Source organism: Polypterus senegalus, chromosome 1, assembly GCF_016835505.1.
Source record: "Polypterus senegalus isolate Bchr_013 chromosome 1, ASM1683550v1, whole genome shotgun sequence".
NCBI lineage: Eukaryota > Metazoa > Chordata > Cladistia > Polypteriformes > Polypteridae > Polypterus > Polypterus senegalus.
The window spans coordinates 162,979,240-162,990,309 of NC_053154.1; positions in this window are offsets into that span (position 1 = coordinate 162,979,240).

Sequence of the window (11,070 nt, forward strand, 5' to 3'; positions counted from 1 at the left end):
TACATTACAGACAGCTCTGTTTTTAGCTGAGACAGATCAAAAACCGTTCCGTGGCTCTTGTGTTAAACTGGAGAAGGCTGCATGCCTGAAATGTTTCTTGTTTTCCCGAAACTTCTGGGGCTTGAGGAGCATGACAAACATCAGGTTTTCGTGGTCTTGAAATCTGGTCTGTGTCTGGCAAATAATTTTGTCCAGAATCCTGCCATGGAGTTGGACGTAGTGCACACGAGGATCTTGCGCTCGGAGCGCTTGCGGTGAGTTCAGTGGCCTTGTAGAGTTCCTCATATCGGCTTCTATTCAATCAATGGGTCTGAATACGGTGACGTTGCCGTACGCCTGCTAGAGGGCCCTACTGACACCAACTCAAAATCTGATTGGTTGAAGCAACAGGTTAATCGACATTTATTCTATGTTAGAGTGCCTGCACAACGGATTGTGAAGGCCTCTCTGCCAGGCAACAAATGATGGCTGAAATGTGATTGGCTAAATGGTTTAATATGAAAATAGGTGCATGGAAGCAGCACAACCATCGGAAAAGTTATGAAAGGATGCGGACAGACTATTTGGAATTATTTAATAAGTATTCATGGACAAAATATAATTAACATCAGTTTGTGATTCAGATATTTTTACTTATTAATATATGCTAAGCACAGTCCTTCACCTGCGAATATTTACCTTATATGGACAGTGCGCTGAATTACGTGGGAGGCGTGATGATGCGAGATGCAACTCCACCTCCCACGGCCATCGAGCTGCAGTCTATTACAGTATATGGACAAAAAAATAGGTTCCAGTTATGACCATTACACGTAGAATTTCGAAATGAAACCTGCCCAACTTTTGTAAGTAAGCTGTAAGGAATGAGCCTGCCAAATTTCAGCCTTCTATCTACACAGGGAGTTGGAGAATTAGTGATGAGTCAGTGAGTCAGTGAGCCAGTCAGTCAGTCAGTCAGTCAGTCAGTGAGGGCTTTGCCTTTTATTAGTATAGATTTAAGAATCAAATTTGTCACAAATGTTTCTCCTAAAATTCCTTAAGAGAAATAGCTTTAGACAAAAAATAGATGAGCTACAACTGAGGTAGGAGTCAAATTAAAAATTTGGTTTAAAAAGCATGTTATATTTTGGAAGATCTCTTTTTAGTCTTGTTTTAATCTCTTTCAAGACTTCAGGTTTTAGTTATTACTGGACTCATGCCTTGTAACATTTGAGATATAATTAATTATATTTCTTTTGTTTTTCCAATTGGAGCACAGGTAGTTGAAGTGACTTGCTCCTAGATACACAGTGGAGTCAGTAGCAGAACCTGAACCCAGAACCTCAGGGTTTGTAGTCCATCTTAACCACTACATTACACCATGCTGCCTGCCTTTTCTTCCAGAACGAGTATGATCTAATTAGTATGATCTAATTGGAACACAGCCATATAAATCAGAGCAACTAATAGTATTAATCAGAAGTAAGAACTCTAATTATGTAATCAGTGTTTTATTACCACAAGCAACCATCCATACATTTCACCACATATTACTGAGCCTACAATGCAAAATCGTTTAATTTGCAAAACAAATGTCAAGCCACTAGTTGGAAAAGCTGAGCCCATTGTATGACTTTGGTGAGATCTCAGCTGAAACCCAAGAGGGGACACTTGTGATAATACTGGCATTTTACTTTCAGGAGTAAAATATGAGAAGCATGAGGCCAAAGAAATTGTCTCCATTTTATTTCTTTCTCATCTCATTGTTGTCTAGGAGAAACCAAAAAGATATTAAGGAGATTGTTTTTTTGATTTTTCATTTCTATGAGATTATAATATTTAAGGTTTAACTTTAATGCTACTTTTAAATATTATCTGTCTTGATTTTTGACCTTTCTTTTTAGATCAAGACGCTTTGCTTTTGGAACCAGTCCTTGTATTTAGGTTACAAAATATAAAGTATTTTGGCCCAGTGTGCTAGAGCAATATTAACTATTTACATTTCAAAGTTTTTTGAGGCTGCAAAGGTGTAATCTTCTTGAAAACGAGTAGAAAGGTAAGAACCAAGAGCACATGTAATATCATTTGAAGCATGACATTTGAAAAGCAAATGTTCCTAATGCATACTAGGATTAAGACTTTAGATGTTGTGAGACTTGCCCGGACACCACCAATCGGAAACCACATCTTTATAAAAGTCACACGTTTATTTAACATAAATAAACACAATCCCAAAACACCACACAATGCACATAGCAATAATCACCTCAGTTCAGTCCTTTCTCAGTCCTTAGATGCCTTTACTCTCCTCCTGGGAGCTTCGTCCTGCTCCCACTCCCGACTCTGGCTCCCAGATTACTGGAAGGCGGCGCCTTTTATTCCTGCTCGGATGTGCTCCAGGTGTCTGATGATGTCCTTCTGGCAGCACTTCCTGGTGTGGCGGAAGTGCTGCCCTTTGCCCCGGAAGCACTCCGGGCGTCCCTGGCAGGTACCTCCGCCATCTTGTTGAGTGTGGCAGAAGTAAAGTTCTCCCGGGATCTAGGAGGCTTAAGGCACCCCCTGGCGGTGGCCACGGGTCCCAACAAGTTGGAATGTCTCTCCTCCTCTCCCGTGGTCCTCTCCTGCTCCAGGGCCATTGTGACCTCCTGACCCGGAAGCTTTTAATGTCTCTATCCGGTCCCTCCAGGCAACCCGGCCAGGTAAGAACCCCAGACATCTGTGACAATGTACTGTATATTTCACATAATTTTTCTACAATCTTCAAAATTGTGCTTTACTGTCCACACTGTTGAAGTGGCAATTCTTTGGGTAACATATTGCAGCAACTAGAGTTTACACTTTACACTGTAGTATGTGACACTTGTGTTAATAACCTTTTGCTATGTCTCAGTTGTTGAATATTTAAACACACTGGTAAGTTACGATAAAAACTGATGTTGTTCCTTCTAGTTTTGCATGTGGTACTAAAAGTCATTTAGGGCATGTAATGCAATATGTTTGCTTTCATGCTATAGTTCATGTTATAATTATTCAGATGTTGCATAACCAAAATTGTAGCAGCTGTATGTTTTTATAAGCCTAACAGCTGTTTTTTCAACAGTGTAGTGTATTTTAAAGACTACCTTCATAATGGATGTAGTAAGCATGAATTGCAAAAATACACACCTTAACAATTGCAGTAATGGAGAAATGAAAGCTGAGAAGGATTATGATTATATAATTATGACAGCTCAAACATGTATGATCTGGGTAGGGCATTAAACTGCATCCGGCAGTTGGGGGTTGGTGGCAGGATTGGCACTTTAGCCACCGTAACAAAAAACTTCACACAGCTTTTAAGATGACAGACAGGACTCCTTTCTGCTCTCTGTGGGAGTGTCATGCTGCAGTTGCCCATAGGAAAGCTGCTCGTATTATGAAGAGGATGGGAGGAAGCCCCGGAGAGCCTCATCCCCAGAAGAGTCAAAACCATCGGAGACCCAATGGGATCAGGCCCTTTGGGGATTAGAACTGGTGTACAGAAGCACTTGGGTCCCAATTTGAGGCGGCCCTTCTGGGTAGGCACATGGAATGTCTTGTCTCTCCAGCATGACAATCACCTTCCTCTGCTGTCGGAGGAACTTTGTAAACTCCACATTTCAGTGGTGGCACTCTCTGAGGTACGCGATCTCTGTGGGTGGGTACGACTTTTATTGGTCTGGTTGCTCAGATGACTGTCATACTCAGAAAGTAGCAGTTGCTATGGCAGGTCGGCTTCTTCTGATAGTGTCCAACATCACTCCTTTCAATGAGTGTATTATGAGACTCAGATTAATGCACTCTCTGGGTGTCTTGTCTGTTGTCTCAATGTATGATCCGACTGCTGTGAGTGATGTCTCAGTGAGGGAGACATTTTATTCGGAACTTCACTTGGTGGTTGATGAGTGCTCACCAGGTGAGACTCCTCTGGTCAAGGGTGACTTCAATGCGACCACTGGCACTGATAGGGCTGGGCTATGAGGATTGTGTTGGACCCCATGAGTCTGGCGACCGTGTTTAAAGTGGTGCCATGTTACTTGACTTTGCAAAATTTCAGGGGCTACAGATCACTGGATCCTGGTTCCAGCACCCTGAGACGCATGGTTGGACTTGGCTGTCCTCCTGGCATTGGAAGCAATCTTTGTTTCTTATATGGGAGACAGGGGTCATCCCAACTGACTGGATAATGGGACTTGTTGTCCCTATCTGGAAAGGGAAGTATGATCGCCTATATTGCTGCAATTATGCAGGGTAACACTGATCTCCATGGTTCTTGCTAGGGTCATCCTCAATAGGATCCATGATCACTTGCTCACCTATCTGTGACCGGAGCAGTCTGGTTTTACTCCTATGAAGTCTACCATTGACTGTATCTTGGTACTGAGGGTTTTTCATGGAGTGCAAATGTGAATATCGTCAGAGTTTCTTTGCAGCCTTTGTCGATTATTGTAAAGCATTTGTCTCAGTTGATCAAGCTGCCCTGTGGGACATCCTCAGACTTCGCAGGATCCTCTCAAAGTTGCTGAGAGAAGATGCAGAACCTCTATGTTTTTCCCAGTTGTTTATGGGGTATGTCAGGGGTGTGTTCTTGCTCCTACTCTGTTCAGTCCTTGCATGGACTGGCTGTTGGGCAAGGTCGTGGGGTTCAGTGGCTGTGGAGCATCTGTTGGTGAAAAAGAATTCACTGATTGTGACTTCACTGATCGTGCTGACAATGCTGTAATCTACGTGGAGTTAATGGAGGCTCTGATCGGGGCTCTCGAGAGACTGACTGAGAAGTCTGAGTGTCAGGACTTACCAAGATCCAGGCCTTTAAAGACTTCTTGGGCATCGCCTTCAGCAGTGTGTCTGGCTTTAGAGAGAGTGTCGACTTCGCCATTAGTTTTACTTACGTCGGCAGCAACTTTCATGTCTCTGGTGGGTCTTCCTATGAAGGCAATAGATGGACTGAGAGAACATGGGGGATCATGAGGTCACTGGAAAGGAGTAGGGGGGTGCTCCCGTTATCTTTAAAAAAGGATGAAGGTCCAAGTCTTTAAAGTCCTGGTATTTCCATTCTTGCTATATGGTTGTGAGACATGAACGTTATCCAGTAAGCTGATTTGAAGACTGGACTCCTTTGGTACTGTGTCTCTTTAGAGAATCGAATGAGCAGTTGCTCACAGAGTCCTGAATTAGGCACATTACCTGCATTGAGAGGGAGCGTCAGTTACAGCACTACAGCCATGTGGTGCAATTCCCCATGGGAGATCTGGCTCGCAGGATCCTCATTGTTAATGGCACAAGTGGCTGGACCAGGCCAAGGGGACGTCCATGTAACAGCTGACTGTGGCAGATAGATGGTCATTTCCAGTGGGTGGGAATGGACCGCGTGTCTGCCTGGGAAGTGCCAACTGGGACCCTGAGCTGTTCCATAGATTGGTGGGTGCGGCAACACGCTGTACCAGTTCATGCTCCCCAACCTCACCTGAACTTGAAACATACCGAAGCCACCCTTTTTTTACATAGCAGCTTTATATGATGTACACCATCTCAAAGCAGTTCATACTGTAAGTACTACACAAAGCAACCAGTTGAGTTGAAAGGTTAATTAACTTGCTCAGGGCTACACAGAGAGTCAGTTGTGTGGACTGAACAAACAGCATTATACTTGCCAACCCAGCCCTTAGCTGTTAGGCCACAATGCCTATTGAAAAGTGATCACACTGAGCGCTCAAGTAGGAAGTCGTTTTGTTTTATTTTGGCATCTCTTTGTTGCAAAGGTGTCTGCATACAGGATTTCTTCCTAAGTACTAGAACATTATAACTCACTCAAGTATACTTTTTGTAATCATGCATAGTTTGATTCTTCACAATAGGATTATGTAAGATCTTTTATAATCTCAAGCATTATTTTTCTCATGTTTTTCATAATATTGTACATTTGTAGTGTGCAGCACTACAACAATGACTATATTGGAATTACTGTATGTTTTTAATTAGTGATATAAAAAATATACAAATAGCATTTTTGCCCTTTGTCACTGACTTTACAATCAAAGGTGTATTGCATTTTTTTAAATCTTTATTTTTATGTTGTTAGTGGAGTGGTGGCTCTGAGGCTAGGGATCTGTGCCAGCAATCAGAAGGTTGCTGGTTTGAATTCTGTAAATGCCCTTGAGAAAGGCCCTTAACCTCCAGTTGCTTCATCCTGGGTATGATGTTAATCTGCATCCAGCCCTGCAAGCAGGTCCTCCAACTTTAAGGGAAAACTTGGGGGTTGGTGGCAGGATAGGCACTCCATCCGCTGTAAAAAAAACTCACACTGTTCTGTGTGGTGCTGAGATGTCATTCATTGCATGGCTGCACTTGGGTCACAATCTGGGTGGTTCATTGTGTGGTGGGTGCGGCAATGCCCTGTATCAGCTCATGCTCCTAACCTCTTTATGTTGTTGCTTTAAATAATGCCTCATCTATTTTCTGAACCTGCCTTTTCTAACTCACTGTTTTGTGAAGCTGACAGCATTGGTTGAAAGGGAGGAACCAGCAATGCACAGGATGTCAATCCATTAATATCAATTAAACTCACAGAAAGGTTTTAGAAGAACTTAGTGACACAGGATAAACATAATGAGAACATGCACATTCCATACATGAAAGCAAGTTCTCATAGCTACGTGGAAGCAAAGCACTACTCCACCATGCCACACTCAAACAAATTATTTGCTTTAGGTGCAATGATGCTCCAGCTAAAAAATTAGTTTTTTGTATTATTTAAGGCAAATTGTAATAAAGAAGCATAGCAAACCATTTTCAAACCACTTGGAGGGATCATGGAAGTCGGCAAACAGGGACCAACCCTGGAGTGCCAGCCCATTACAGGTTTTCACTAATGCACACAGTCATACTCACTCACACTTAGTAATACAGATATCAATTAAATAATATGTACTGTATGTCATCAGAATGTGAGAGAAAAAAATGCAGTATCGAAAGAAAAATTCTTGCAGATATGGATCAATGAGGTAGTATCATTAACTACACCACTGTGCTACTTTAATAAAGAAATATGACTTCAGAAATATGAGAAACATTATTTTAATTTTTATGAGTCTACTAAATAATTTAATTAGATTGAGCTGGTAGTAAATGACCTCAGTTGGCGATGAAGTTACCTGCAGTCTTAATAAACCAACACATGACATAAGTGTAATTTTTAAAGGAGTTTAATAACAGCTTGTACAAATAGTAGAACTCACAACTTTAGACCGATGGCAGACCTTTAAGGCTTCCTAAGCCTTCTAGGAAATCCTGCCATAGACCAAAGTACAAATAAATTATATCAAAGCTAAAGGATCACAAAAAACTTGGAGTCCTGCTTAAACCTTCAGTAGCTGGATGAAAGGCCTTTAACTTTAAAGTTTGTTTTTACAGTAATAAATGGATTAGCTAAACATTGTTCAATGTACTACGAGAAATGACAGCTTTTGCCAATTTCTATAAATGACAAGATAACTTTGATTTGTTGTCAGTATTGGTGGAACATTTCTAAAACCTATTAGCTTTGTTTTTAGCTTCACTTTGCATGCAGTCTTTACAGTCTCTAAACTAATGAACCCAATTAAGATGAGTTCATGTGAAATACACAATTTTTTTTTTGCTTGGTCTATGGCCTTTGATATAGTATTAATGACTGGACTGAGAATAGTTGTGAATAGATTGATGCCTTTGTATAAGTCTTAAATTGTTTATATATATATATATATATATATATATATATATATATATATATATATATATATATATATATATATATATATATATATACTGTATATACAGTGGTACCTCAGTATACGTCCTTAATCAATTTCAGATCCTTTGACTTATACCACACAGGACGTATACCAAATGAATTTTTTCCATAGGAAATAATGGGAAAATTATTAATTGGTTCCCATTAAAAAAAAATCCTATTTTTATTGGCATATTATAAAATATAAAATAAAAAATAAAATAATTTAAACACTGCTTAATACTAAAATACATAAATACAAAAGCAATTAGATGAAATAAATGAAAATTTAACCTCAATTTACTTTTTAATAACGTCTTTGTTTTTCACAATCGTAGATACCGTTGTTCTTGGCAGACGGTATGCAGCAGCCAAGTCCCAGATACGCATGCCACCTTCATACTTTTCAACAATCAATTCAAATTTACGCGAAAAAACACAAAATCACGTGAAAATTCACAGAGAGTTATAGCACCAGTTGTTCACTGAATGCTAGCAACTGGTGTACTGACGCTTGTGGGCAGTCGTGGCTTTGCCTCGAGAGAGGTAAACAAGGGTAGCACGCGGGTTGTTCACTGAATGCTAGCAACTGCCATACTGACACTCATGGGCAGTCGTGGCTTTGTCTCGAGAGAGTTAAACAAGGGTAGTTTAGTGTTCTCTAGATTGAAGTAGCAATACAATCAGAATAACGTTTCGAATGCTGTTTTTTTTAATCATGTTTATCCAGCTCTCCATACAGCGTGCCTTCTAAACCACACCCCTCCCTCTGGCAATCTTACGTCTCAAAAGACGCAGGCCATAGCAATCAACACCCGAACATAAAGCAATGGACAAAAGCATCATTGAACAATCATATACAACTAGTAGCACGCGGGTTGTTCACTGAATGCTAGCAACTGTCGTACTGTTGCTCGTAGGCAGTCGTGGCTTTGTCTCGAGAGAGAGGTAATCAAGGGTAACACACGAGTCGTATTCCAAACAAAGGTGGTATACCAGGCAAAATTTTTTCAAACAGGACGTATACCAAGTTGAGCTAATTCCAAAGCGGACATATACCAAGGTATCACTATATATATATGTAAAAGAGTGAGGAGGAGACAGCAAAAAGGTTTGGGGTTTGCTGGCCCCATATATTGTCGACAATCCACAATAAAAAACTGGTCAAATTTATAAACAAAAACTGTTCATAAGCGCGACACCGAATCATGGTGTCGGCGGCCATTTTATGGAGGAGGAGCCGGAAGTGGAGGAATGCTGGGAAGGAACCGTGAGGGAGGATGGGATCGATGACGTCAGGGAAAGATGGAGGAGGAAGGGCGGAAGTAAGCGTAGTGCGGGCAAACCCAGCTTATGGTGGTGGAGCGTCTTTTTTCCTGTAAGGAAGCATAGGGAGAAAGTTAGTACCCGCCATTCCCTGCCGGCGAATGTCTTCCCAGTGTGTCAAGATCCTTCCGCGGTCTCCCACTCGCTTAACGTGAAAATATATATATATATATATATATATATATATATACAGTATATATATATATATATACAGTGGAACCTCGGTTCACGACCATAATTCGTTCCAAACCTCTGGTCGTAAACCGATTTGGTTGTGAACCGAAGCAATTTCCCCCCATAGGATTGTATGTCTCTTCTCCAAGAGAGCATAGTAAGCCCCTTTTATCTCCCCTCTCTGAAGCAGCCCACCTCTGTGAGCCCCTCCCGCACACTCCCTGGCCTCTCTAGGTTGCCTGGTTAAGCATGCCGGGAGCGGAGCCCGTACCGGGTCTCGCCGAACCATGGGACACCCTCCCCGCCTGAAAACATGGCCCTGGTACGATCCCACCTGGGTATAATGCAGGTCCTGTCCCCTTCTCCTCTGGGACTTCTCCATCCTGCCGACTATGCCAGTGTCACAAAGCACACAATGAGACATATCAAGGTTTGGGGCAGCCACCCGTATAATGTGGTATCCTGGCTGCAAATCGTCTTTTTTAAATGGTAACACTGTTGTGCTCAAAACCGAGTCCAATACAGAACTGAGGGGAAAGGGAAAAGGGGCAGGCTTTTAAAGGAGAAGACAGGAAGTGAGGTCATAAGGATCAGGCACGTGGTCTTCAATCATTGGATCACACCTGGACGTGACATCAGAGGGGCCGGATCTGGTAAGGTCTACTTCCATTGGTTCAGTCCCAGAAGTGACGTCAAGAGAGCCAGGTGGAATCTCCTGGGGATGGTCTACAGGAAAGGGAGACAAAGAGTCAGTGTACTCTGCCACATCCCAGCATGCCTCAGAACTGCCTTCACTCAAGCCCTTTAGCTGCCTCCCATGCGCACGTGTGTAACAATATATATATGTCCTGATGACATCATTCCTGGTTCTTGCCTCATTGGCGTTACTTCCAGGTGCAAGCCTATGGATGAAGACCCTTCCGGTTCCTGCCCCTTTGATGTCACTTCTTATACCTTTAAAGTTGCCACCTTTCCTCTATCCCCTCAGTTCTTTTCTGGTCCCCAATCTTTACACATCAGCACAAATCTTTAAACCATTTTGCAGCCAGGGAATAATATACGGGTGGCTGCCCCAATCCTTTCTGTGGCTTTTTTTGATTTTTGTGACAAAATATATAATGTAATCTATACTAATAAAAAGCAAAGCCCCCACTGACTCACTCACTCACTCACTGACTGACTGACTCACCCATCACTAATTCTCCAACTTCCTGTGTAGGTAGAAGGCTGAAATTTGGCAGGCTCATTCCTTACAGCTTACTTACAAAAGTTGGGCAGGTTTCATTTCGAAATTCTACGTGAAACGGTCATAACTGGTACCTAATTTTTCGTCCATATACTGTAATAGACTGCAGCTCGATGGCCATGGGAGGCGGAGTCATCACGCCTCCCACATAATTGAGTGCGTGCCCATATAAGGTAAATATTCACGGGTGAAGGACTGTGCTTAGCATATTCATAAGTAAAAATATCTGAATCACAAACTGATGTTAATTATATTTTGTCCATGAATATTTATTAAATAATTCCAAATAGTCTGTCCGCTTCCTTTCATAGCTTTTCCTATGGTTGTGCTGCTTCCAGGCATGTATTTTCGTATTAAAGCATTTAATCAATCACATTTCAGCCATCATTTGTTGCCAGGCAGAGAGGACTTTACAATCCATTGTGCAGGCACTCTAACACAGAATAAATGTCGATTAACCTGTTGCTTCAACCAATCAGATTTTGAGTTGGTGTCAGTATGGCCCTCTAGCAGGCGTACGGCGACGTCTCCATGTTCAGACCCATTGATTGGATAG